General features: G+C 42.1%; 1 protein-coding gene across 3 annotated transcripts in view; it reads right to left on the bottom strand.

Moving 5' to 3' along the window:
* Positions 1-23095, bottom strand: part of LOC118400184 (rap1 GTPase-activating protein 1-like) — a 160038-nt gene that overhangs the window by 99727 nt on the left and 37216 nt on the right. For 2 of the 3 annotated variants that reach the window (XM_052473380.1, XM_052473384.1), the window contains exon 2: positions 19525-19550. The exons of the other annotated variant lie outside the window; for it this stretch is intronic. The gene's annotated coding sequence lies outside the window, so the exon portion shown is untranslated. The remainder of the gene's footprint in view (positions 1-19524; positions 19551-23095) is intronic. 3 annotated transcript variants of the gene reach the window in all.

Genomic DNA, 23095 nt, shown 5'->3' with positions numbered 1-23095 from the left:
CAATGGGGAGTTACAGCTTCCTACAAGAGCACAAAGCGTTTAGGCTACATTTCAAGCTACCTTTGAAAAGCCTGTTGGGTCAAAAGGTTATGTCTTAAATTGTTTAACTTGGGTCAAACATTTCGGGTAGCCTTCCACAAGCTTCCCACAATAAGTTGGGTGAATTTTGGCCCATTCCACCTGACAGAGCTGGAGTAACTGAGACAGGTTGTAAGGCCTCCTTGCTCGCACACTCATTTTCAGTTCTGCCCACACATTTTCTATAGGATTTAGGTCAGGGCTTTGTGATGGCCACTCCAACACCTTGACTTTGTTGTCCTTAAGCCATTTTGCCACAACTTTGGAAGTATGCTTGGGGTCATTGTCCATTTAGAAGACCCATTTGCGACCAAGATTTAACTTCTAATTGGGGATCATACTTAGTGTGGTCCTTTTCCAACCTGCGTTGTGGGATATTGTTTTTGTTTAGTGCTATGTGCGCTACGAACTGCACGATCGTTTATTTATTTGTTGTTTGACCTCAATAAATATATGGAACTCTACTCACGCTGCGCTTTGGTCCACTCATTATAACGAACGTGACAAGAGGAGAATTAGAATAATGATCCAGGTGAAGGAAAACATCTTCGGAAAATATATCCCATTAATTGACAAAGCCAGAGATGAAAATGATATTCAAATAGTAGCTATTTTATTATTGCCTGTCTCAAATTGTAAAACACAGATTAACAGAAAGATATTGAATAATCCTGTCATCAAAGCAGACAGTTTCCAGTAGGAAGAAATCAGTGGCGGTCAGTGCCTTTCTTTCCTTTTTCTTTCTATTACAGCATATTGGATGACTGTCATTCATATTCCATTCACCCAGTTCAATGCAACATCAATAGGTTTAGGCTACTACATGATACTCAAATTTTCCCTATACCCATCATGAGGTTGCTACAACATAGCCTGTGAATGAAAGTTTACAATGTAGGTGGACTCAGGTCGAGAGACAAGTTTGGATAGACAGTGACATTCAATAACGCCTTGCACACTCTTGCCTGCATCTAGCTGATATAGGATGTTATTAGTCCAACAGGATGCCATTAGTCCAACAGTTGCAAACAAAAGTTCTATTGGACAAATTCAAGTATGTTTACGCCTGTTTTGTTCCATTTAAGAAACGTTTTTTAACAAAATTGGCGGAATTAATAACCCCTGATCACGTGTAAACACACAGCCACTTTGTATTCCTTCTCGCATCCATGCCCTCTCCTCCTCTCACCTCTCACCAGCAGGGCACGTGGAATATGGCATAATCTTTTATAGCAATACTGCAGAGAGACATGGACAGAATCCCCGCCTGCCTGTCTCTCAACTGGACCAACCCACACAGACACTACAGTATAACACATACACACCACACGCAACACATTCTCTGAGGTGAATACTGAGAGGCAGAGGCCTCTAGGATAAACAACAGAGAGATATGAAGGGAGGAATAGGGAGAGAAAAGACCAGAGCTGATTTCTCTTTCAGCTCAACTAGGGAGAGCAACCACAAGCCTGGGTTAATGACTGTGCAAACACGGAGCTTGAAGGACACAGTTTGAGACCTATTTTCATTTATCCAGAGGCGAAGGACAGACACAGAGAGGGACAGACACAGTGGGGATGTCTCATCACACTGCTTTATTGAAATAACACAGGCTTGCCTACTAGCTCTCACTGCGTTATTAATGAATTAAGATATTTTTACAACCTTGAGCTGCTTATACCTAATGCAACAGCCTCACATACATTTTGAAAATCATAATGAAAAAGCAATCAACTACAGAACTTCCACAAAATGCCAACTGAATCCCTGGAAACATTTTAGTCACTTAGCAGATGCTCTTATCCAGAGCGACTTACACTAGCAATAGTGGATCAGACCACACGGAAAAGGAGAGGCTGAAAATAATACTGCTTCAAAAGGACTGATCTCACTGTGAGCATTTGGAAGAATGACAGGTGCTGTTCCCTGGCAACACACCACTCTTTGGGTTTTGCTAAACAATGGCCTCTATTGTTTCTATGGCTGGAGTGTGTTTCAGCACCAAGGACTGTCTGTGTACGTCTCTTTAAATCACACACACACACACACACACACACACACACACACACACACACACACACACACACACACACACACACACACACACACACACACACACACACACACACACACACACACACACACACACACACACACACACACACACACACACACACACACACACACACACAAAACACATGTTAGTCTAGTGGTAGGGATTATCCCTGACTATTTCCCAGATCATGAACCTGATGCTTTTCAATGACAGCTGTATTGCTGAAGGTATGGACAGTACATTAGTGGAACGGCCCCTGTGCGTAGTGTGATCCCTGTAATAGGTCTGTAGTCCTTCCACCCTGCCCCCTCCAATAGCCTTCGTCTTCAGTCACACCATCAAAGTGCCACTGCCCTCTTTCATTTTCCTTTGTAGTGGGCGGCAGTGGCATTTACTTTATTTTAGCTCCATGGCCAGCCCCTGCTGTGCCTCACCCTCAGATGGGAACCAGGCTCAAGCCTTGCATGCTTATAACAACTATATAGCCTTGCGTGAGACACATGGCCCCAGGAACCTCCTTGGTCTATTTGGTTGCATGTAGTCTGGTCCCCCCTACTGTCAATAGTGGTCATGAGTATCCTAACAATATAATTACTTTTAGCCCCATAGCCATAAAAAATGTATTACAGATTATAAACAACAGCGGCCCTCCAGTAGCTTTCTTCATCACTCGCTAGTATTTCATTGCCCGACATGTTTGTTAATTGCTGTTTACTTTGTATAACTAATCTGTAATGCTAGGCTACTGCATGCGCTTCACAATCTGTGAATAAGGGCCTTATGATTCCCCCCACGAGAGCACACATGCACAGTTGTTACCTATTTCTGCTGTTGTTACAGTCGGCCACATAAAATAATGATAACAAAATAATCGCAATCGTTTTAGGTGGAAAAGTACACATTTCCTGACTCCGAGTATGTGCGATAAAAACAGCTCATTCGGCCGTACGCTTTCAATACAACTAAAAATGTATCAACAAATTGCGGATTTCTCAATCGCTCTTTGACTGACAACGGAGCCAATCCCGTTTTTTTGTCCAGATTTCCAGTTCTAGACTGTAGGGAGAGAGAGTGGGAGAAGGCAAACTAGTTTCAATGTATGGAATCACTTAGAACATTTAAGATTTTAGATAAACTTTCACTTTAATAAACATCTCATTTTATTTGACCTCTGTGTGTGCCTATTTCCAAAAATAAATACACTCCATTACTCTGGCTGCAGTCTTCCTTTCAGTATATGGTACAGTGCATAGTACTGCACAAACCATTTGGGAAGGGATTGGAGGACAGTGTCTGTAAAAGCCATAAATAGTGTTGGAGAGTGAGGGGATGACTAAAGCAGAGTGACAGAGGTGTAGGTCAACAGCAACATCCCATTTCATCATCATAATAGTATTCTGCTAAGGGATGAAAAACTGCCTCTCCCCCGGTCTTCCTTTCACACCAAACCCAATCACCATGGGTGTGTTGGGAATGATGGATGACCTGAGGCTCTGAGAGATGCTAAGGGTAAAATACGAGTCTGGATTTGCCTTTATGGCATCTACGCTTGTAGGAATCCAACTTGTCCAGACAGCGATTTGGCTCCTTGATAACCTAGCGCTATTTCTACTAGTGTTTAGTAAAATGTCAAAAAACAAAGTGTTATTCAAATGGAGTTTGATGTTTTAATGCAGTGTAATGTAACACCTTGAGATGTGAACACTTGTTTAAGACCCATTAGAGCTATAGTAAAAAACAACAACCGTAGAGTCGTTTGTAATACTTAAACTATAGCCAAGAATTCACACAGTAGTGCTGTTTTTACTTCCAGTTGGATACAATAAACTAAACTTTAGCATTGGTAAAATTTTTCCTAAGACCTTTATTATGTTAGAAAAGAGGTACCTAATGGTGAATAATTACATTTAATCAAATCCTAAGGTCACTGTCTAAAGTGGGTTTTTACACGCCTTTGTAAGGGTTTTCTTCTGGTGAAAGAGAGGCGGACCAAAATGCAGAGTGGTGGTCATTCATGTTTTTAATAAAGACGACTATACATGAGACTATACAAAACAAGAAAAGTGAAAACCTAAACAGTCCTATCTGGTGCAAACACAGAGACAGGAACAATCACCCACAAAACCCAACACAAAACAGGCTACCTAAATATGGTTCCCAATCAGAGATAATGACTAACACCTGCCTCTGATTGAGAACCATATCAGGCCAAACATAGAAATAGACAAACCAGACACACAACATAGAATGCCCACCCAGCTCACGTCCTGACCAACACTAAAACAAGGAAAACACATACGAACGATGGACAGAACGTGACAGAACTCCCCCCCCCCCAAGGTGCGGTCTCCGAACGCACAACCTAAACCTATAGGGGAGGGTCTGGGTGGGCATCTGTCCGCGGTGGCGGCTCTGGCGCTGGACGTGGACCCCACTCCATAATTGTCTTAGTCCACCTCCTTAGTGTCCCTTGAGTGGCGACCCTCGCCGCTAACCTTGGCCTAGGAAACCTAACAACGGGCCCCACTGGACTGAGGTAGCTCAGGACTGAGGGGAAGCTCGGGACCGAGGGGAAGCTCGGGACCGAGGGGAAGCTCAGGAGTGAGAGGAAGCTCAGGAGTGAGAGGAAGCTCAGAAGTGAGAGGAAGCTCATGCAGGTTGATGGATCTACCAGATCCTGGTTGGCTGGTGGTTCCGGCAGATCCTGGCTGACTGGCAGATCCTGGCTGACTGGCGGATCCTGGCTGACTAGCGGATCCTGGCTAACTGGCACTTCTGGCGGATCCTGACTGAATGGCGGATCTAACTGATCCTGGCTAACTGGCAGATCCTGGCCGACTGGCAGATCCTGGCCGACTGGCAGATCCTGGCCGACTGGCAGATCTGGCGGATCCTGGCCGACTGGCGGATCCTGGCCGACTGACGGATCCTGGCTGACTGGCAGATCCTGGCCGACTGGCAGATCCTGGCAGTTCTGGCGGATCCTGGCTGACTGGTAGTTCTGGCAGATTCTGGCTGACTGGCGGATCCTGGCAGACTGGCGGATCCTGGCTGACTGGCGGATCCTGGCTGACTGGCAGTTCTGGCGGATCCTGGCTGACTGGTAGTTCTGGCAGATCCTGGCTGACTGGCGGATCCTGGCAGACTGGTGGATCCTGGCAGACTGGCAGATCCTGGCAGACTGGCAGATCCTGGCTGACTGGTAGTTCTGGCAGATCCTGGCTGACTGGCGGATCCTGGCTGACTGGCGGATCCTGGCAGACTGGCGGATCCTGGCAGACTGGCGGATCCTGGCTGAATGGCGGATCTAACTGATCCTGGCAGACTGGCGGATCCTGGCTGACTGGCAGTTCTGGCGGATCCTGGCTGACTGGTAGTTCTGGTAGATCCTGGCTGACTGGCGGATCCTGGCAGACTAGCGGATCCTGGCTGACTGGTGGATCCTGGCAGTTCTGGCGGATCCTGGCTGAATGGCGGATCTAACTGATCCTGGCAGACTGGCAGATCCTGGCCGACTGGCGGATCCTGGCTGACTGGCAGATCCTGGCCGACTGGCAGATCCTGGCCGACTGGCAGTTCTGGCGGATCCTGGCTGACTGGTAGTTCTGGCAGATCCTGGCTGACTGGCGGATCCTGGCAGACTGGCGGATCCTGGCAGACTGGCGGATCCTGGCTGACTGGTAGTTCTGGTAGATCCTGGCTGACTGGCGGATCCTGGCAGACTGGCGGATCCTGGCTGACTGGTGGATCCTGGCAGACTGGCGGATCCTGGCTGACTGGCAGTTCTGGCGGATCCTGGCTGAATGGCGGATCTAACTGATCCTGGCAGACTGGCGGATCCTGGCTGACTGGCAGATCCTGGCCGACTGGCAGATCCTGGCCGACTGGCAGATCCTGGCCAACTGGCAGTTCCGGCAGATCCTGGCAGACTGGCGGATCCTGGCTGACTGGCAGATCCTGGCCGACTGGCAGATCTGGCAGATCCTGGATGACTGGCACTTCTGGCGGATCCTGGCCGACTGGTGGATCCTGGCAGACTGGAGGATCCTGGCTGAATGGCGGATCTAACTGATCCTGGGTGACTGGCAGATCCTGGCCGACTGGCGGATCCTGGCTGACTGGCAGATCCTGGCCGACTGGCAGATCCTGGCCGACTGGCAGATCTTGTGGATCCTGGCCGACTGGCGGATCCTGGCCGACTGGTGGATCCTGGCAGACTGCCGGTTCCTGGCAGACTGGCGGATCCTGGCTGACTGGCGGCACTGGCGGCGCTGGGCAGACTGGCGGCACTGGCGGCGCTGGGCAGACTGGCGGCGCTGGGCAGACTGGCGGCGCTGGGCAGACTGGTAGCTCAGACGGCGCTGGGCAGACGGGGAGCTCAGACGGCGCTGAGCAGACGGGTAGCTCAGATGGCGCTGGGCAGACTGGAGAAAAAGGCACACAACATAGAATGCCCACCCAGCTCACGTCCTGACCAACACTAAAACAAGGAAAACACATACGAACGATGGACAGAACGTGACAGCCTTAAAAAACACAATAATTGGAATGGAGTTTTTATCTGTTTTAATCAGAGAAACTGTGCTTTATTACTGCTTTATTACTGTTGTCTTGTATGATTGGAAACCCAAATCTTCTGTGGCTATATTCTGAAGGCAATCTGGCAATCTGGCTAGTCCCAGCAAACTTGGAACATACGCTAATGCTAATTGCTATTAGTTGGCTAGCAAATAAATGTACTGAGTCAGCTAGCTAACACAGCCTGATGCCAGTGTTGGTGTAGGCCTTAATGAGCATGGTGCTTGTGCAACAGTATCTTCTGATTCAAAGACGAATAGACAAAGCATGAATATGTTGGCTACAAGTAAGAAACATTTAATGTAGCCAAAGATTATAGGTTCACCTAAGAAACAATGATCAACACTTTGGACGCTAAACTGTCACAATAACTCCTCCCTAGCATTTTAATTTGTTGTCATGTCAACACTGTATTCAATGTGCCCACTATTATATTCTAACTATAGAATTATAATAATCATTCTATTTCCATGATTCTAACAGTTCACCCAAATGTTTTCATCTAAATGGCAAGTCAAATCATAATTGCAACATTTGGTTAAAAATAAGGCCTAGTTTTGTTTCCCATACCTACGTGGCACTGTGAAAATGATTTCAAATGAGAAATGATCTCAAATACACAAACATTTTTTGGGTTGAAATGAACAGAATAAACCAATCAGAATGGAGAAAGACCCATTGAAATCACTTAGAATGTATATATTGCTATCATAAGACCATAAAGCAAATTTAGAACTACTTAGAATTATTCAAAAACATAAAATACTGTCAAATACCGTATCAAAAACATAAAGTACTGTGATATGATATTAAAGGTGCTATATAAATCCAAACCTGCCAACCTATCCTCACGAGGTGGCACTGAACAGGTAAGGCCTAGCATATACAGAACGATGCAGTATATACAAACTATTTCTTTGCAACCCCAATGAATGCCAACTGTCTTGGCTCAAACAATAGCAGAAACCTAGGCATAGGTATTTAACATTTTGTATAGTGATCAGAATATTATAGTTTCTGCTCTGTGTTTCTGTCTAGACTATATATTAGGTACAGACAGTACTTGTCTAATATCCATGTTCCCTGTGTTTCTCTCTCTTGTCAGGGGCAGGATTTATTTCCTCTACTTCTCCCTGGGCCAGCCTCTGGTCATGGTTAGGACCGGCATCAGCCCTGTGGTGGTCATGGTGAGCCCAAAACACGGCCAAGACCTGGCCCATCTCCTGCTGTCCACCATAAGGCTCATCAAGACAGTGAGGAACCGAGGACACATGGTGCGAGCAGATCACCAACAGAACTGTTACCCCCATCATTCAGGTTTCTGTTCCTACGCTTATGTTGCTACTGTAGGTATCTCTAAAAGGGTTGTCTTTCAGGCCTAACTGATGACAGAGGTTCCACAAGAAGGATAGGTTGCAGAACAATAATGTGACGATCAATAAAAGGTTGGTACCAGCATTAACAACCACTTGCAGCAACTCTACTGACACTCTGGATGTTGTCTTTGTGGTTGGGGTTTTTCTGCCATCTGCATGTGTTTATCCTGAACTGCATTAGGCTGATCAAGTGAAGTTTGCATCATGGTCAACAGGTCAAGCTTCCACCAGTTGAAGCCAAGGTTGCATAAAGGTTGCTGAATGGGCATAGGCTACCCATGAAAGGTACTTAAGCACTGAACGTTTATTTTTCTGTTGTGATCATTTTACTATGCGGTAAAATGAGCCAATAGAGGAGGCTTGCATTGATGGAGCTGTTAGCCTCTTGGCCTAGCCCAAGGCTTTAGTGATAGATGCCTCTACATCAGCCACTCAACAAAAGCTAGTAGCCATCAGAGAGTGAGTATGTGGCTTGCTTCCCTTTGAATTTAAATCATCACCTCTGATGGCTACCCCACTAGATCCCAATGGTACATAATGCTATCTGCTTGTCACTACAGCGCTAACTTATACACTATGAAACACATAAGATATAGCGTTAACAAATCATGACTCAAGAGGTGGAGTTTTCTTTAGATTGATGAGATAATGCTCACAGAGAGAGAGAGGGGGAGAGAGAGTGAGTCATAACTGTAACTCTAAAGGCTCATGATGCCATCCTTCAGTCTACAAGGGGGGAGGGGAGGAATCATCCATGGAGATGAAACTCACAGACCAAAACATGGCAACTCAACAGTAGCCTTACAATTGTCCCAAAGGTTTTTCATACAAATACAAATAGACTGGGTTTTAGGCAGATCCTGGTGAGAACATGTTTGACAAGTTAACATGATGTGTAACAGTTGTGTATCACATGTTGTTGGGGAATAGTATCATGAAGGATGTGAGGATGTTTGTGTCTAATGAAAATGAGGCAGGTGGTAGCTGTTATATTACCCTATAGTTATAGTGAGTTCTTCTCTGCTTATGAGTGCAAGATAAACAAAAAGGAGAGGAGAAAAATCATCTTTGCTGAATACATTCCCATTCCTCTTTTGCTGACACACACTAAACTTAAACTGCTTTGAGGGCAATACCATTCATCACATAACATAACATCCATAAGCTCTTTATCTGCTAGTTCTAGCCAAGTACTAAACTCAAAATAAATTAGGCTATAGTGCAATAAAGCAAGATGAGAGTTTTTCTCATTTTTTTTTAATTTTATGCCAATTTGTGTTTATGGAAAGTCTCTGAACATGCATAGTCAAACTGCATTAGAGATGATATAATAATAATAATAATAATATATGCCATTTATCAGACGCTTTTATCCAAAGCGAATTACAGTCATGTGTGCATACATTCTACGTATGGGTGGTCCCGGGGATCGAACCCACTACCCCGGCGTTACAAGCGCCATGCTCTACCAACTGAGCTACAGAAGGACCATATATAGAAGGTTCTTCATCAATCTTCAGTAACATTAGTATTTGGCAGGTAGCCGAGTGGTTAGAGAGTTGGGCCAGTAACTCAAAGGTTGTTGGATCAAATCCCTGAGCTGACAAGGTAAAAATCTGTTGTTTTGGCCCTGAGCAAGGCAGTTAACCCACTGTTCCCTGGGCGTTGTGGATGTCAACTAAGACAGCTCCCTGCACCTCTCTAATTCAGAGGGGTTGGGTTAAATGCGGAAGACCACATTTCAGTTGAATACATTCAGTTGGACAACTGACTAGGTATCCCCCTTTCCCTATTCATACTGACGCTTCTGTTTGATTGGATGTGGGTATGCACAGCCTACGTTCAGCAGAAATAACAGGGGGAAATCTTCAGCTGCCCTGTATGATGATGAATCTTTTCGGCTCAAACACTTTTCAAATCAGAACCTGGAAATCCCTCACAAAATTATTCCACTGTCACAAAGGAAACAAGGTGATTGCCACATTATTTTGGAGATTGGAAACCCTAATTGGTCTACACGGACAAGTTCTTGCTTGGTTTAGATCTTATCTGTCGGAAAGATATAAGTTTGTATCTGTGTATGGTTTGTCCCTTGATAAATTAAAGTTTCAAGGTTCAAGCTTCAAGGTTCCGATTAAGGACCACTATTGTTTTCACTATAGAGGCTACCGCTTGGTGATGTCATGCAGAAACACACTGTCAACTTTCACTGCTATGCAGATGACCCACAGCTGTACATTTCGATGAAACTTGGTGAAGCCCCAAAATTGTCTACCTTAGAAGCCTGTGTTTCAGACATAAGGAAGTGAATGGTTGGACATTTTTAATTTTTAAACTCAGACAAAACAAAGACAATTCATCTCAATGGTTGTACAGTCATCTCAAATAAAACCGTGAAGGACCTTGGCGTTACTCTTGACCCTGATCTCTCTTTTGGCAAGCTTTTTTCTTTCATGTCTCAGTCTCCAGTATCTATGCTGCAATAGTCTATGTGCCGGGGCTAAAGTCGGTTCTATCTGGTGTAATTCTCCTATCTGGTGATCTTAAGCTCTCTCTCTCTCTCTCTCTCTCTCGCTCTCTCGCTCTCTCGTCAGAGTGCATGCTGGGAGTGAGTCGTCAAGCAGGAGTGATTGTGAGAGCGAATGGAATTTCTTTTCACTCTATTGGGTTTTGGTATGTATATATATATTGATTAGTTTAGTTGTTTTAAGGGTATCTTGTTTAACTATCACTAAGCACGTATAGGGGTGGTGGGATCTTTGAGGTTGGTTTTTCGCGAGGGCACAACCAGCGGGTGGGGCTGGTTGCAATGGCCACTCGCGGAAGTGTAGAGTTTGAAAAACTTCGTCGGAGGCATGGAGTAAAGATTCCTGCTGCGGGCGGGTGTTCAGTGGAAGAATGTAGCTTGGCTGTGGGTGCTATCATTGGGTATGATAGTCAAATCAGCCTCAAGGATGAATAGCGCTGTAGTGATATTCTTAGATTCAATTGAAAAGGTGAATAAGATAGTTGAGAGGGGTGTTGTGTTGCGGGAGACACAGACGCCGGTATTTCCGCTTATGAATCCGGCGAAGAAAGTTATACTTTCTAACGTGCCACCATTTGTTAGAGATGAAATGTTGGAGCGAGAGTTCTCACCATGGTCAAATCGAATCTACAATAAAGAAGGTTCTTTTTGGATGCAAATCTCCGTTGTTGAAACATGTCGTGGTGCGTAGTTGTCCCGAGAATGAGCGCGCTGAGCCTGGTAGTAGCTCTAGTGCTGGTGCAACTAACGCACCACCGCGAAGGGATGAACATGCTAAGGGTGCAGGGGAAGGGAGAAGGTGGGCAGATGTGGTTGGAAAAGTAGGAGAGGAAGGCATTGTGGATACGGGGGCAATTGTGGTAGATCAGAACAAAGAGGGAGGGGAAACAGTAGGTGAGATTGCGACTGCCGTCGCTGAGGTGGTGCTGGAAAATGAAATTAGACGTCAAGAGGAGATTGAAATAACGGAAAAGGAAGCGGATGTTTTCAAAATACAGAGGAGTAAAAGGAAGAATTTAAGGGGTGGTGAAGGGTCTAATTCTAAGAGAAAGGTAGAGATTGATAAATCAGTTGAAGATGAACAAGTTGTAGAGATGGTGGAGTTTTCTTCTGGGGAGGATAGCGAGAGTGAGTCATCTGACGCGTCACAAAAATATAGTGAGATAAATGGGGTAGAAGGGAGGTATGGGATCGAGAAGATACGTCAATTTCTGAAGTTGACAAAAGGGAAGAAATATATGCAGGATTACAATGTAACTGATTTTTCCCTGAACGTGAATTGTTTATTGAATCAGCAAAGTTTCTGATGTCAAAAATTACAGGGGGAAGTTTAAAAAGCCCTGAAATTGCTAGACTCAAGAAAGTGGTCACGGGAGTGATAAGTGATGTAAATTCTAAAGAAAATGAAAGAGTTCAGTTGCAGTTTTAACTCTGTAAAGAGATGTGGTGGCTGTATCTTCCTCTGTATATTTTTTTCATCCATGAGCAGTTTTAAGATTTCTTCTTTAAACGTAAATGGGGCAAGAGATGGTAAAAAAAGAGCCATGGTGTATGAGTTAATTAGGGGAAAGGGAAGTGACAAATTTTCTACAAGAAACGCATAGTAATTTGGAAAATTAAAGAAGAAGAAGAACAAAGAAGATGATTTATTTATTGCTGCACAGTTAGCGATTTAGATAGAAATCACCAAGAACCTCATATAGCCTCAAGGACTTTTTTGAAACGCCTCATTGTAACACATGAACTGTGTGATATTTGGCGGAGTCAACATGGAGGAACAAGGCAGTACACCTGGGCGCATGTGAGAGAGAACATCATCTCTATGGCCAGGTTAGATAGGTTTTATGTTTTTGAGCATCAATCTCAGGTCTGTAAATCAAGTGTGATAACTCCAGTGGGATTTTCTGATCATTGTTTAATAACAGAGGTGGTGTTCATTAACGATGTAAAACACAAAAGCGCATACTGGAATAGGGAAAATCCAGATTCAACAATTTTGTAATCAATACACGAGGAATGTCACCAAGGATATCACCAGATCAATGAAAGCCCTAGAGTTTGAAATAGTGAAACTCATGACGTTGGTTGAGACCACAGGAGATCGAGGCCATACTCAGGCCCTCAAGAGGAGAAAAGCTGCATTGGCAGACCTGCTGGGTATCAGAGCACAGGGGGGATTGGTGAGAAGTAAGTTTCAGGGAATATCTGAAATGGATGCCTCATCCAAATTTTTCTTTGGTTTAGAGAAAAAGAATGGACAAAGAAAAATTATTAATTGTCTCAAATCAGCTGTTGGACAAGAGCTCACTAGCCCTAGTGAAATTAGAAAGAGGGCAGTAGAGTTCTATGCTGAGCTCTACAAGTGTGAGTACAAAGAGGATAAAACAGTGACACAGCAGTTCTTTGATGGGCTCCCAAAGGTGGCTGCAGAAGCTCAGGTTGAGCTTGAGCAACCATTGTTTTTGCAGGATTTATACACTGCATTAAAAGGCATGGAACATGGAAGGGCACCAGGCATTGATACTACCAATAAGCTGCAGAAGGGCTGTTCTCACCCTACTGCCCACAAAGGGTGACCCGAGGGAGGTGAAGAACTGGAGGCCGGTGGCTTTATTGTGCACTGATTATAAGATATTGTCAAAGGCTTTGTCCAACAGGCTGAGGGAGGTGATGGGGCAAATCATACATACGGATCAGTCCTACTGTGTTCCTGGCAGGCAGATAGGGGATAACATTTCTCTGATTCGTGATTTTTTTTTTGGACGTCTCTAGGGCTATTGGATTGGATGCTGGTCTAATTTCAATTGATCAGGAAAAGGCATTTGACCAAGTTGAACATCAATATTTATGGCACACGTTTGAGGCGTTTGGGTTCAGCTCTGGTTTTATTGCCATGATAAAGGTGATATATGGTGACATTGAAAGTGTATTGAAAGTTAACGGTGGTTTGAGTGCTCCTTTTAAAGTGTGTAGAGGTATTAGGCAGGGATGTTCTTTGTCAGGAATGTTATATGCCATTGCTATAGAGCCACTACTAAATAGCATTAGAAGTCGCATTGCAGGGGTGTACTTTTCAGAGGATATTCCTCCTATTTGTCTCTCAGCCTATGCTGATGATGTAGTTGTGTTAGTGAAAAATCAAGCGGAGGTGGATAGCTTGAGTCTAATGGTTAATCGTTTCAGGGGAATATCCTCTGCAAAGGTAAATTGGGAAAAGAGTTGTGCTTTACAGATTGGAGAATGGTCTGGAGGGATCATGGCTTTGCCAGGGGGGCTAGAATGGTGTAAGGGAGGTTTTAAGTATCTTGGAGTGTACCTAGGAGATGAGGGGACTATGGGAAAAATTGGAGTGGGGTGGTTGAAATGGTGGGAGGGAGGATGAGGAGATGGCGTTGGTTACTATCTCGTATGCCATATAGGGGGCGCACTATTATAGTTAACAATGTGATTGCCTCTGCACTGTGGCATCGGTTGTCAGTTTTAGAACCACCATCTGGCCTTCTGACCAGTTTCCCAGTCCCTGCAGAAAAACAACATCCCCACAGCATGATGCTCTCACCACCATGCTTCACTGTGGGGATGCTGTTCTCAGGGTGATGAGAGGTGTTGGGTTTGTGCCAGACATAGCGTTTTCCTTGATGGCCAAAAACCTTCTTCCATATGTTTGAGGAGTCTCCCAAATCCCTTTTGGCGAACACCAAATGTGTTTGCTTATGTTTTTCTTTAAGCAATGGCTTTTTTCTGGCCACTCTTCCATAAAGCCCAGCTCTGTGGAGTGTGCGGCTTAAAGTGGTCGTATGGACAGACTCCAATCTGCGCTGTGGAGCTTTGCAGCTCCTTCAGGGTTATCTTTGGGCTCTTTGTTGCCTCTCTGATTAATGCCCTCATTGCCTGGTCAGTGAGTTTTAGTGGGTGGCCCTCTCTTGGAATGTTTGTTGTGGTGACATATTCTTTCCATTTATTAATAATGGATTTAATGATGCTCCGTGGGATGTTCAAAGTTTCCAATATTTTTTTATAACCCAACCCTGATCTGTACTTCTCCACAACTTTGTCCCTGACCTGTTTGGAGAGTTCCTTGGTCTTCATGGTGCCGCTTGCTTGGTGGTGCCACTTACATAGCGTTGTTGCAGACTCTCTTTCAGAACAGGTGTATATATACTGAGATCATGTGACAGATTATGTGACACTTCGATTGCACACAGGTGGACTTTATTTAACTAACTATGTGACTTCTGAAGGTAATTGGTTGCACCAGATCTTATTTAGGGGCTTCATAACGAAGGGGGTGAATACATATGCACTCACCACTTTTCCATTTTTTTGAATTTTTTTAAACAAGTAATTTTTAAAATTTCACTTCACCAATTTGGACTATTTTGTTTGTCAATGACATGAAATCCAAATAAAAATCAATTTAAATTACAGGTTGTAATACAACAAAATAGGGAAAACGCCAAGGGTGATGAATACTTTTGCAAGGCACTGTAATACAATATTTACCATTAATTTCTATAAGGCATAGAATAGTATGAAACAACCAAAACAAACAGCAAATGCATTTGTAAAGTCACATGCTTGATGTAGTCATTACGTGCTATGAATATGGGACCAAATTCTTAACTTTAACACACATATTAATTTGTCCCCAGTACTTTTGGTCTCCTAAAATGGGGGGACTATGTACAAAAAGTTCTGTAATTTCTAAACAAATGGATGAAAATACCATCAAATTAAAGCTGTCAGTCCACACTTCATCCTCATAGTCATTGTATCAAATCCAAAGTGCTGGAGTACAGAGCCAAAACAACAACAAATATGTCACTGTCCCAATACTTTTTGCAGCTCACTACATATTCCAGACTCGGACATTGCTTGTTCTGATATTTCTTAATTAATATTTTGGGGGATTTGTGTGAATTGTTTGTATTGTTAGGTGTTACTGCAATGTTGGCGGTAGAAATATAAGCATTTCGCCGCACCTGCAATAACAAATATAATAGGGATAGGTGTCCCGCTGACGACCCTATTAATTAACAACATCCAGTGAAATTGGAGGGCTCGCAATTCAAATAAATAATCGGAATATTAAACATTTATGAACATACAAGTATCTTATATTGGTTAACTTCTTTGATATAGGGGCGCTCTTTTAATTTTTGGATGAAAAACGTTCCCATTTTAAACAAGATATTTTGTCACGAAAAGATGCTCGACTATGCATATAATTGACAGCTTTGGAAAGAAAACACTATGACGTTTCCAAAACTGCAAAGATATTGTCTGTGAGTGCCACAGAACTGATGTTACAGGCGAAACCCAGATAAAAATCCAATCAGGAAGTGCCGCATTTTTTGAAAACGCCTCATTCCAATGACTCCTTATATGGCTGTGAAGGAGCTAGGAGTCAGCTTACGTTTTCCACGTTTTCCCCAAGGTGTCTACAACATTGTGACGTATTTGTAGGCATATCATTGGAAAATGTAACATAAGAGACTACATCTACCAGGTGGTCGCTTGGTGTCCTCCGTTGCAATTATTGTGTAATCTCCAGCTGCAGTATTATTCCGTTTGCTTCTGATGAGAAGCCAACTGCCAATGTGAAAAACACCTTGAGGATTGATTCTAAACAACGTTTGCCATGTTTCTGTCGATATTATGGAGCTAATTTGGAAAAAAGTTTGCCGTTGTAAGTGACTGCATTTTCCGGTATTTTTTTTAGCCAAACGTGATGAACAAAACGGAGCTATTTCGTCTACACAAATAATATTTTTGTAAAAAATGAACATTTGCTATCTAACTAAGAGTCTCGTCATTGAAAACATCCGAAGTTCTTCAAATGTAAATTATTTTATTTGAATGCTTTTCTTGTTTTTGTGAAAATGTTGCCTGCTGAATGCTAGGCTTAATGCTATGCTAGGCTCTCAATACTCTTACACAAATGCTTGTGTAGCACTGGTTGAAAAGCATATTTTGAAAATCTGAGATGACAGTGTTCTTAACAAAAGGCTAAGCTTGTCTTTCAATATATTTATTTCATTTCATTTGCGATTTTCATGAATAGGAAACGTTGCATTATGGTAATGAGCTTGAGGCTATGATTACGCTCCCGGATACAGGATTGCTCGACACTAGAGGTTAAAAGCTTAAATTCTTGTCAATCTAACTGCATTGTCCGATTTACAATAGGCTTTACAGCGAAAGCATCCCATCCGATTGTTTGAGGACGGCGCCCCAAAAAAGCATATTTTTCAACCAGCACAGGCTTCATAAAATCACAAATAGCGATTAAATAAATCACTTACTTTTTAAAATCTTCCTCTGTTTGCAATCCCAAGGTTCTCAGCTACAACATGAATGGTCATTTTGTTCGAAAAAATCCTTCTATATATCCCTAAAAGTCTGTTTAGTTGGCACCATCGATTTCAGTAATCCACTCGTTCAACATGCAGACAAAGGAATCCAAAAGGATCCCGCTAAACTTTGTTCAAACAAGTCAAACTATGTTTCTAGTTAATCCTCAAGTACCCTAAAATGTAAATAAACTGTAATATTTCATACGGAAAGAAGTATGTTCGATAGAAAACAAAAATGAGCAGACTGATTTTTAGACAGACTGATTTTCCACTGTGACTCTTTGTACCAAATCCGTAAATTCTTCCTCGTTTTGGAAGAAACAAGCCTGAAACCTTGAACATAGAATGTTGACATTTATTGGAAGCCATAGGAATTGCAATCTGGGCGCTGGAATTGCATAGCTTTGCAATATAAGAGTCTGGGACGTAAAAAATAATAATTCTGGTTGGTTTTTCTTTGGATTTTCGCCTACCACATCAATTGTATTATAGTCTCATACATTATTTAACATTTCCACAAACGTAAAAGTGTTTTCTATCCAATGCTACCAATTATATGCATATATTGGCTTCTGGGCCTGAGTAACAGGCAGTAGATTAACAAACTACAGTTTTGGCAAGTCAGTAAGAACAACACAATACATTTTTCCAACAATTGTTTACAGACAGATTACTTCACTCATAACTCACTGTATCACAATTATAGTGGGTCAGAAGTTTACATACACTGTGCCTTTAAACAGCTTTGAACATTCCAGAAAGGGATGTCAAGGCTTTAGAAGCTTCTGATATGTTAATTGACATCATTTAAGTCAATTAGAGGTGTACCTGTGGATGTATTTCAAAGCCTACCTTCAAATTCAGTGCCTCTTTGCTTGACATCATGGGAAAATCCAAATAAATCAGCCAAGACCTCAGAATTGTTTTTGTAGATCTCCACAAGTCTGGTTCATCCTGGGGAGCAATTTCCAAATGCATGAAGGAACGACATTCAAACATTTCGCGTTCAAATGCCAGACTACGGTTTGCAACTGCACATACTTTTTGGAGAAATGTCCTCTGGTTTGATGAAATAAAAATAGAACTGTTTGGCCATAATGACCATTGTTATGTTTGGAGGAAAAAGGGGAAGGCTTGCAAGCCAAAGAACACCATCCCAACCGTGAAGCACGGGGGTGGCAGCATCATATTGTGGGGGTGCTTTGCTGCAGGAGGGACTGGTGCACTTCATATATTGAAGCAACATATCAAGACATCAGTCAGGAAGTTAAAGCTTCGTCGCAAATGGGTCTTCCAAAAGGACAATGACCCCAAGCATACTTCCAAAGTTGTGGCAAAATGGCTTAAGAACAATAAAGTCAAGGTATTGGAGTGGCCATCACAAAGCCCTGACTTCAATCAAATCAAATCAAATATATTTGTAACATACCAATGGTTAGCAGATGTTAATGCGAGTGTAGCGAAATGCTTGTGCTTCTAGTTCCGACAATGCAGTAATAACCAACGAGTAATCTAACCTAACAATTCCAAAACTACTACCTTATACACACAAGTGGAAAGAGATAAATAATATGTACATAAAGATATATGAATGATTTGTGGGAAGAACTGAAAAAGCGTGTGTGAGCAAGGAGGACTACAAATCTGACTCAGTTACACCAGCTCGTTCAGGGGGAATGGGCAGAAATTCACCCAACTTATTGTAGGATGCTTGTGGAAAACTACCCAAAACGTTTGACCCCAAGATAAACAATTTGAAGGCAATGCTACCAAATACTAATTGAGTGTATGTAAACTTCTGACCCACTGGAAATGTGATGAAAGAAATAAAAGCTGAAATAAATTATTCTCTCTACTATTATTCTGACATTTCACATTCTGAAAATAAAGTGGTGATCCTAACTGACCTAAGACAGGGAATTTGTACTAGGATTAAATGTCAGGAATTGTGAAAAACTGAGTTTAAATGTATTTGGCTAAGATGTATGTAAACTTCCAACTTCAACTGTATCTATAAAACTCCTGAGAAGAGAGGCACGGCAGGTCAGAGTACTCATGTCAGTTGAAAATACAGGAGGCATTAGCGTGCTTTAACACATAAAACAGGCAGAGCGCAGAACGCATGCTGCCTCCGGGCAGATGAAACACTCACATCAAAACACAAACATCCATCCCTTTCCGAATCAATTCAGTACTGAGGCGCGTAACAGACAGACAGAAAGGGCTGAAGCCATGCATACTCCTCCTGCTGCTGCCTCCATGCTGGGGCAATAATCTGAGCCCATGGAGTCACCAGACTGGCCAGTCCCATTTCAAATGCCACATTCATAACCTGGAGCCATTCTCACTGCTGCTTCTGCTGCTGCTGCTCTCATCAACAGCAGGGAATAGTGCTGCAAGTGCTATGCTTGTTCTGGCTGACAGACAATGATGACTGGCAATGTTGTGTCCGTCAGTTCACCAACAAACACACTACAGGTTCAGCAAACAGCTTGATTTCATTTAGCTCTCAGTGTGATCATTTAGCTCTCAGTGTGATGTCCATTGTCTTACCTGTTTTATGTCTGTGTATTCTCCTCCTGAAAAAGAGGAAAGGATCTTTAAAATTACAAAGAAAATGTAAACATCCTAATTAACACCCTACCCATTTCAGGATTTGAAACAAAATATATATTTTTTTACTTGAAACTTGTCATAGTCACTGGCACACTAAACTGCATAGTGCTGTGAATGCCATCTTTCTGCATAAGTAAACTGAATTAAACTTTCAGCTGCATGAGTATGCATCATGAATATAAATTATTCCTAAAGTGGAGCTGTGGAAATGTGCAGGCAGTTCCATTGTGTGGGCTGGTGGAAACGCACATGGGCAGTTAACATCACAGGTTAATGCTAGAACAAAGCCACCAGGAAAATACTTACTTTGGGGGCTGGGTGAATTGAGATGTATGGCAACATACACTGAATGTAGAAAATATAAGGAACACCTGCTCTTTCCATGACATAGACTGACCAGGTGAATCCAGGTGACAGCTATGATCACTTATTGATGTCACTTGTTAAATCTACTTCAATCAAGGGGAAGGAAAGGAGACAAATAAGTATTTTTAAGCCTTGAGACAGTTGAGACATGGATTGTGTATTTGTGCCATTCTGAGGGTGAATGGCCAAGACGAAAGATTTAAGTGCCTTTGAACAGTGAATGGTACTAGGTGCCAGGTGCTTCAACACTGCTGGGTTTTCTCACAAACGTTTCCTGTGTGTATCAAGAATGGTCCACCACCCTAAGGACATCCAGGCAATGTGACACAACTGTGGAAAGCATTGAGTCAACATGGGCCAGCATCCCTGTTGTTAGGCTCTTATTTTTCAGAGTAAATAACTCACGGACACCAGAGAAGCTTTAACCACATTTAATTCTTCCCAAAGGTTCTGTACAGCTGTATTCAGACACCAAAACATTTCTCTCCATCGCAGTTATATACATCCTACTTAAGACACGCCTTCTCTCCAATTCTTACATCGTATGGTTCAACAGAAAGAGGGCAACAGGATACCAAACCCTTATTACTCTCTGAATCTGTCCTCACCTGCTGACCTCAACCCCTCCATCTAATCCACAGATCTGGATTAGTCCATCTGTCTCCCCTGTATCAACACGGTGCTCTGCTCCCGCCCCCCAATACATTCCAACACATTCCACAGCTATCTGTCTTTCTACAGAGGCCCAGTTTCTTTCTCCTTGGATTCTATGCTTCTTTCCTATTATTTATTTCATATCTCAATGTTCAAAATGACGAATCCAACACCATGGAACTCTTTCGACACCTTGTAGAGTCCATGCCCTGACAAATTGAGATTGTTCTGATGGCAAAAGGGGGTGCAACTAAATATTAGGAAGGTAATTCTTTATGTTTTGTACACTCAGTGTAAATAGTCACACACATAGTATGCACACAAATTTCAACATAATTCATATAGCATGCTAAAAATCTACATATATATATATATATATATATATAAGTAACACAATATCACACTCAATTTGTGCAAATATGTACAAAAAGTATTTCAGAAGATTTTGTGCATTTTTGTGCATTTCTGTGAAAAGACACATTTTTGTGTGACTTTTTTTAGGGGGGATTTCAGAACAAATATTTTGAAAGTTATTAGAGCAATACATGATGGGCAATGGTGGTCTACACTGACTTTTTTTGTGTGCCACATTTATTTATATAAATAAAATGAACGTGTATATATTGTTTATCAACCAGGTTGTCACCAAAATAATTATAATATAATAGTAGCCTTAAGTTGTTTTTTAAAATAATGCCAATATTGATTTCTATGATTGTTTTCGCTTAACACTTTAGGATACTGGTGCACTTGTAGTCAGAAAGGCCCTATTTTCATGAAGGCAACAGTAGGTCTACACAATTTCCTTCATAATGCATTTCATATTTCGTGGAATCTACATTTCACAATTTTATTCATAATGCATTTAATACAGGGCTCCACTTTTTCGTGTACATTACACCATTCCTTCCATAATGCAATTTATACAAGGCTATGACGACTTTTATGAGAGTTGCCAGATTGGGTAAATACAGATTTTTATTTTATTTTACGTTATTTGATTGGGGAATGGGGATACATTTTTATGATGGGAAATTATAATACACACCATAATACACATACATGCACACAAACACTTACACACACACTCACTTTGTTTGTACTCGTGTTATAGCCAACTCTTGACTTTTGCATGAATTATTTTTAATATAATATTTGTTGTTTTCATGTATTCATTATCTTTAACTGGTTAAATGTTTGTAGTTTTCATTTCAGTAATGATTAACATGGTTAAATAGTCGTTAATAATGCTTACATATCTTGCATTACTCATCTCATATGTATATAATGTTTTTCTATACTATATCCTAGTCCGTTCTGCTCTGGCATCGCTCGTCCATATGTTTATAGTCTTAATTCATTCCTACTTAGATTTGTGTGTATTGGGTATGTGTTGTGTAATTTGCTAGATATTACTTGTTAGATATTAGTGCACTGTCAGAGCTAGAAGCACAAGCATTTCGCTACACCTTCAATAACATCTGCTAATCACGTGTATGTGACCAATAAAATTCGATTTGAAGTTGTAGAAACATCTCAAGGATGATTAATGGAAACAGGATGCACATGAGCTCAATTTCGAGTCTCATAGCAAAGGGTCTGAATAACTATGTAAATAAGGTATTTCTGTTTTTTTACCGGTTTTCACTTTGTCATTATGGGGTATTGTGTGTAGATTGATGAGGAATAACATATATTTAATCAATTTTAGAATAAGGCTGCAAGATCATGTGGAAAAAGGGGTCTGAAAACTTTCGAATGCACTGTTTAACATGATTGACACGACCATAATAATCATCATGAAACAGCCTTGGAAGTGCCAGAAGTGTAAGCCAACATAATTCATTATTTTACATGAACCTGTTTAACTGCATTGATATTGTAACATTGTATAATGATAGGAGACAGGTGGAGAAATACAAAATACGTTTTTTTATTTCTCAACCCAAAATTGAGTACGTCATGAACATGACAGGGATGAAGCCCAAAACAGGTATATGTATATAATACAGGGCTGTAACCCAAACAAACGCCTAAAAAATACACGAGAAGAAACCCATAATAACAATACATGGGACGAGCCACGTAATAACAAGTGCACACGAACAGGGTAACAAGAAAGCCGATACAACAGAGCACAGATACTCACAAGACCAATGGACATGGAACAATAATCCACAAGGGCAATGGGGAACAGAGGGCACAAATAAACATACTAGGGGGAATGGGAACCAGGGTGCATAATGAGACAAGACAGTCCAGGGTTGGTGGTAATGATCTAGTTCAGTGACACCTAGAAGGCCGGTGACGTAGACCTCTGGAGCTGTTGAACGGAATGAGCAGCAGTACCGGGGGAATGCGTGACAGATATGGCTTAAGCATTTCGGTGACAACCTGGTAGATTTTTTTAATTTTAATTTATTTCACCTTTATTTAACCAGGTAGGCTAGTTGAGAACAAGTTCTCATTTACAACTGCGACCTGTCCA

Source organism: Oncorhynchus keta, chromosome 21 (genome assembly GCF_023373465.1).
Source record: "Oncorhynchus keta strain PuntledgeMale-10-30-2019 chromosome 21, Oket_V2, whole genome shotgun sequence".
Taxonomy (NCBI): domain Eukaryota; kingdom Metazoa; phylum Chordata; class Actinopteri; order Salmoniformes; family Salmonidae; genus Oncorhynchus; species Oncorhynchus keta.
This window is presented reverse-complemented; position numbering and strand designations above follow the sequence as displayed.